The sequence below is a fragment of the Elephantulus edwardii genome, unplaced genomic scaffold (genome assembly GCF_000299155.1).
Source record: "Elephantulus edwardii isolate Elephantulus edwardi_28Jun2011 unplaced genomic scaffold, EleEdw1.0 scaffold00009, whole genome shotgun sequence".
Lineage (NCBI taxonomy): Eukaryota > Metazoa > Chordata > Mammalia > Macroscelidea > Macroscelididae > Elephantulus > Elephantulus edwardii.
Genome location: NW_006399759.1, coordinates 29,742,710 through 29,749,537, shown reverse-complemented (window position 1 = coordinate 29,749,537; position 6,828 = coordinate 29,742,710).

The following is a 6,828-nucleotide window of genomic DNA, read 5'->3' as shown; positions in this document are numbered from 1 at the left end:
CATTCTTGGGATTGTGGAGGGACAGCACAGGAGGGGAAGACCCTCTATGAGACAAATTGATTCAGTGACTGGGGTAATTGAGATGGGTATATCAGAGACAGTGCTATTGGCACAGGACAGAGCAGAGTTTAGGGCTGTTGTACATAGGGTCACTATGAGTTGCAAGCGACTTGACAGCACATAACAACAAGAACTGTCACTGCCCCAATTATAGAAATAGTCAATAGACTCAGTGTTGTTGTCCTCACCCTTGACACCTGTGTCTTGACCCACCCCTTTCTCTATTCCACCAGCATTCCCTTTTACTCCCACCTAGGCTATTCAACCTATCTTCCTCTATTCAGACTTTGATATGATGATTTATATCACAAGCCTTCTGGGCTTTTATGATTCCGAATGCCTCATGCTGCTGCCAGTTTTTTATGCTGCAGGCAGTGTCTCTTGAGTGTAGGAGGCTCTAAGTCCAAATGCCAGGTACCTGTATTATGGAAGACTAATTCAGATGTTTTGGAAGAGAAGTCATTTGCCTTGAACTTCTTCTCTAGGACTGATTTATTGTGGCATTGTGACTCTTCTAATTGCAGCATGCTATTATCAAAAGAATATAGTTTCCCAGGTGAGGGTGATGTGTCCTGTAAGTCTGGTATATAGTATTGTTTTCTTGTGGCCCTCAGGCCCCAAACTATTTAAGCTCTCAGGATTTTACCCTCCAGGCTTCTGGGATAAATGGACATACATGCATTGTGTTAGGCCAAAATGACTCTACCTTGGAGCCTCGTGTTGCAATATTTAAGGATGCTTTAGGCAGAGTATTAAATGATCCATAAAGTATTAAAAGAAGATGAAAAGTGTATGCAGAGTCATTGTACCAAAAGGAATTGGTGGACATGGAAGAATTTCATGAAACAACATATGAGTATGAACCTGTGGTGATGAAGAAGGAAGTTCAAGCTACTTGAAAGACTGAGCAAAAAACAAGACCTCAGGAACTGATGGCATACAAATTGACATATTTCAACACAGACACTGTCCTGATTGTGCTCACCAAGTTGTGCCAAGAAATCTTGAGGACAGACACCTGGCCAACTGACTGGAGGAGATCTCTATTTATTCCCATTCCAAATAAAGGTGGCCTAAATAGTGTGGAAATTATCAAACAATATAATTAGTATCACATGCAAGCAAGATTATGCTGAAAATTATCCAAAAATGACTGGAACAACACATCAACAGAGAACTTCCAGATGTGCAAGCTGAGTTTAAAAGAGGCTGTGGCATTAGGGATATTATAGTTAATGTCAGATGGATGTTGGCTGAAGAGAGTACCAGAGGAATGTCTAGCTGTGTTCCATAGACTATGCAAAGGCACTTTACTGTGTGGGTCACAGCAAACTATGGCTGACACTGAGAAGAATGCGAATCCCATAACACTTGATTGTGCTTATGTGCAATCTATATTTGGACCAGGAGGCAGTCATCAGACTAGAGCAAGATATGGTTCAAAATTGGAAAAGGTGTACAACAGAGATGTATCCTATCTCTATACCTTTTCACTCTGTATGCAGAATAGATCACCCAGAGCTGGGCTCTATGAGGAGGAATATGGCATCAGGATTGGAGGAAGACTCAGCAACAACCTGCGTTATGCAGATGACACAACCCTGTTTGCTGAAACTGAGGAGGACCTGAAGTGCTTGCTGCAGAAGACCACAGACTTCATGCAGCCTTAACTATGAATTGAAGTTCAACATCAAGAAACAAATATTCTCATTACTGGGCCAATTGACAACATCATGATAGATGATGACGAGATTGAAATTGTTAACTGATTCAGTTTGCTTGACTCCATAATCAATACTCTTAGTACTAGCAGCCAGAAAATCAAAAGACAAATTGTACTGGGTAAAGTCTGCTGTCAGGGACCTCTCCAGAGTACTGAAGAGCAAGATTGCCAGTCTGGAGACTAAGGTGCACCTGATCCAGGCCATAGTCTTTGTAATTACTTGCTATAAATCAGAAAACTGGACAATGACTATGGATAGTAGAAGGAGAATGGATGCCTCTGAACTTTGGTGTTGGAGAAGATTATTGGAAATACCATGGACTGCTAGGATAACAAACATGTTCATCCTAGAGAGGTTAAAAGCAGGCTGTTCCTTGAAGGCAAGGATTCTGAAGCTTCATCTGTGTGGGTCACAGCAAACTATGGCTGACTCTGAGAAGAGTCATGTGGCAAGAAGTGATCAGTCCTTGAAGAGGGATGTCATGCTTCAGAAGGTGAAGGAACAGTACAAGAGAGGAAAAACCTCAATGAGATGGATTGATTTAGTCACTGGAGTGGAGGGGTAGGGATGTCAGAGACAATAAAGTTGACACAGGATAGAGTAGATTTTAGGGCTATTGTACATAGGGTCTCCCTGAGTTGCAAGCAATTTGAGGGTGCATAACAATAATAATGTCTGTTCCACCCCAGAGTGACCTGGAATATCCTATAAACTGAGAAGAAGAAAAAAAAGTACCAACAAAAAACAAGCTAGTCTGTAGGAAGTGCAACCATGGGTCTTTGTGGTAAGAATGATGGAATTTCATCTCATTAGCTTTTAGAAGTTATTGATAAGGAAGACTTGAAGCATTTGCTACAGAAAGTAAAGTACTAGAGTCTCAAACATGGATTGCTTTGTAGTATAAAGAAAACAATGATTCTCATTACCAAGCCAACTGGCAGCATCATGATTGAGGAAAGATTTAGATTGTTAACAATTTCATCTTGCTGAGCTCCACAATCAACACCCATGGCACCAACAGTCAGGGAATCACAAGATGAGTTGCTTTAGGAAAGTCAGCTGGCAGGACTCACTAGAATGCCAAAAAGCAACAATGTCAATTTAGAGACTAGGGAGTGAGTGCCTTATATAGGCCATTTGTTTGACATGCATCTGAGAGTTGGATAATAACTAAGGATGACAGAAAAAAATAATTGAAGCCTTTGAGTTTTTGGTGCTGGAGAAGAGTACTGAGCATACCATGGACTGCCAACAGAACAAATAGATCTGTCTTGGAAAGCGTGACACCACATTATTCCTTGGAGGCAAGGATTTTGAAGCTCTATCTCACATACTTTGGACACGTTGCTAGTAGAGGCCAGTGCATGGAGAAGATCATGTTTGGAAGGGTGGAGGGTCACGGCAAGAGAGAAAGACACTGGATAAGATGGATTGACCCAATGACTGTGTCAGTGAGGGCAGAACTGTCTGGGATGGTAAGATTGGTTCAGAATAGGGCAAGGTTCAGAGCTATTGTTCATAGAGTCATTAGGAGTTGTAGTCAGCTCAATGGCACATAACAATGTCTCATTATCTAAATGTCACATAAAAATGTCCCATTATCTAAATTTCTGTGATAAGACTTAAACACTTGACTCCAATTTCACCTAGCTCTCTTTTGTACAATTATAATGGGTAGGTTTAAAGTAATTAAAAATAATACTAAATATTTTTATTGAAGTATATGAATTCTGAAACAGAGTCACAGAGAGCACAGTGGTTCTTTGTCACAAAGATATGGAACACACCGACACTGATATGCACATGGATTCAAATTACTTGGTTCATATTTCTTTAATGTTCTGCTAAAATAATATGTTTTAACATAAGAAATTATCAGGGTTTTTTATAGGAAGACGTGAATAACTTCTGCAAAAGAAGTGACCACAGCTATCTTACACTTAATTGTGGTCAGTTGCTGTCTAATAGACTCTGTCTCATAACAACTCTAGTTGTTCTTAGGTTCTGTTGGGTATCACTCCTAACAATGCTATGAACAACATCTCTGAACCCTGTCCTACCCTTCCTATCCTGTGCAGGCCTCACAATCTCTAGCACACATGAGCCCATTGCTGTGGTCACATAACAACTCTGGAAACAACAAATTGAATCTTTGCTTATCCTACACAATGTGCCTAATCTTCAACATCCTCAAAACTACTGTTATGGTTTCTGTGTCAATTAATCCCATTTAGGATCATTTTCTGTCTTTTATTGACCTCCTAGTTTTCATAGCATGATGAACTTTTCCAAGAACTGAAACCTGTCAACAGGCTCAAAACACGTGAGACATAATTTCACCACCTTGCCTATAAGAAACAAGTTGGTACACTTCTTCCAAAATGGAGTTGTTTATCCTTTTGTCATACATGGTATATTCAATTCTCTTGCTGATACCATAATTCAAAGGCATCAATTTTTCTTCAGTCTTCCTTATTTATTGTCCAAGTTTCAGATGTACACAAAACAATTAAAAATATCAGACTTTGAGTCAAGTATAATTTTCAAACTGATATCCTTGCTCTTAAAGAGGTCCTGCACTCTAAAGAGGTCTTTGACAACAGATTTACTCAGTGTTAACAGGCCAGTTGATTTCTTGACTGCCGTCACCATGAATGGTGCTGATTGTGGATCCTAGTGAAATGAAGCCTTTGACAATCTCATTTACTAGGTGTTAAAAGATGTTGCTGTTTCTTTCTTTCAAGCTATTTTCCAAGTTATGTAAACTTGTGTCCATAGACTCCAGTTTCCTTAACCCTAGAATCACTATTGTACATTAACAATAAACAATTTGCAATTATTATACTTTTATTTTTTCAATTGAATGAACCTTTAAAAAATCACTGAACTCTTGTCATAAGAGTCTTTCTATGGAGTTTCATTCAGTCATTGATGCGCTTTTACCACCACCACCTCCTTGCACCCCAGTTTACTTTCTTTTTTCTTTTTTTTTTTTATTTCATAGACTGCTAGGAGAACAAACAAGCTTGTCCTAGAGAAGGTGAAACCAGGCTGTTCCTTGGAGACAAGGATTCTGAGGCTTCATCTGACATACTTTGAGCATGTTGCAAGGATGGACTAGTGCTTGGAGAGGGACATTATGCTTGGGGGGATGAAGGTACAGCACAGGAGAGGAAAACCCTCAATGAGATGTATTGATTCAGTGACTGGGGTAATGAGGGTAGGTGTGTCAGAGACAGTAAGGTTGGCACAGGATAGAACAGGGTCTGGGGCTGTTGTACATAGGGTCTCTCTATGGGTTTCAAGTGACTTGACAGCACATAACAATAGCAAAAAACAACATTCTTTCACTGTTGCACAATTTCCTCCTTTTGCTTCCTCCTCCTTCCTCCAGTTCACTACACAATGATCCTCATATCCAGACTGTTGTCATACATATAATGCTTAATCATATATTCCTTCTGAACAGTTCTTCCCCTCATCTAGTACAGTGCAGTGTTCATTATCTACCCACTTTTTTCCTATTCTCTCCCTAACTCCTGATGTCTGTTCTATAACACCAGTGTTATGTCGTGTTTCTCCTTTTGTGACAGAGATATTTCATTCAACCTAATATCCTCTAGGGTCACCCATGTTGTATAATACTTTACAAAATCATTGTTTTTCAGTGCTGTGTATATTCCATTGTGTGAAGGTACTATAGTTTTTCTATCCATCTGATTGTTGATGGGAACTTGAGTTACTTCCATCTCTTTGCTATTGTGAATAACACAGCAATAAACACGGGTGTGCATACTCTGTTTCTTTAGGGTATATTCCCAGTAGTAGAATTGCTGGGTCAAATGATATTTCTATTCCCAACTTTTTAGGAAAACACCAGACCATCTTAAAGTTACAATAAAATAAAGAAGGGGGGAATGGAGAACAATCACAAAAATGCTTATTGAGTAATTACTTTGGCTAGACTATGGTAGATGCTTTATGTGGACTTAGTTCTTTTGGAGTTTTAAAAAAAATACCTAAAAAATTCTGTAGGGCCTTAACATACTGACTGATAATTTTAAAGTTATTTTAAATCTAGTATTCATTATGGATGAATTAATATTCTCAAAATTGTACTTTTCAAAATTAATAAAATGCTGCCATCCTAAAAAAAAAATCTTTCCATGGGAAGTAGAGATTTTATCAACTGCTCTCTACAAATTAGCAAGTTTACTCTCATTTGTTAGCCTGCTGATGACAATCACAATCACAATCACTTTGGCTTTTCCCAGGAAGTCTCTTTATTTTAACATCCTCTCAGTAAGAGTCTCTGGGGCTTATTTCTAGCCTCTTCAGTTTATAAACTCCACAAAGCAAAGAGTTTTTCTTTAACATATTTCCTAATGTGCCGTGCTGCCTGCTTGGCACAGGATATAATAACTCATTAAGAACTGCAGCTGGCAGTGTCACTGGGGGAAAACATAGCTACAGTCTCTGAATCTTACAGAGAGAGCTCATAAACCTATACTGGTACCTTAGTCACCCGCCCAGGCCATAACCAAACCACCTATTCCCTTCACAAGTAAATGTACTATTCTTTGGCCACTGCAAGTTACTTATATTTTATTAACCTAACTGTGAGTTTCTTTTGCAGACTGATAATGTTGTATTTCACTTTTTTAAATTGTGTGCCCAAGAGCTTTAAGCAATGAGAGGCTGGATTTGTGGGTTTGTTGTTTATTGTTTTTTGTTTGTTTGTTTGTTTGTTTGTTTTTTGTGGGGGTGGCTTCCATTTATAAAAGCAAATAAAATCACAACAGACAAGATTTCCCTCTGTCTACTAACCCATTGTGGGGAGGGGGGGAACAGGGAAATTATCTTGGGGAGGTATGGATTTATAGCACCACATTTACTCAGTATATTTTAAAAATGATACATCCCATCAGAGAGACATGAATATTTTGTGTTCAATGGCACATCACTATATTTCAGAAACTTGCATTTAATGAGTTTTGGGAGTTGCCATCCTCAGGACCATATTTTAAGATTGCTATATAAGGAC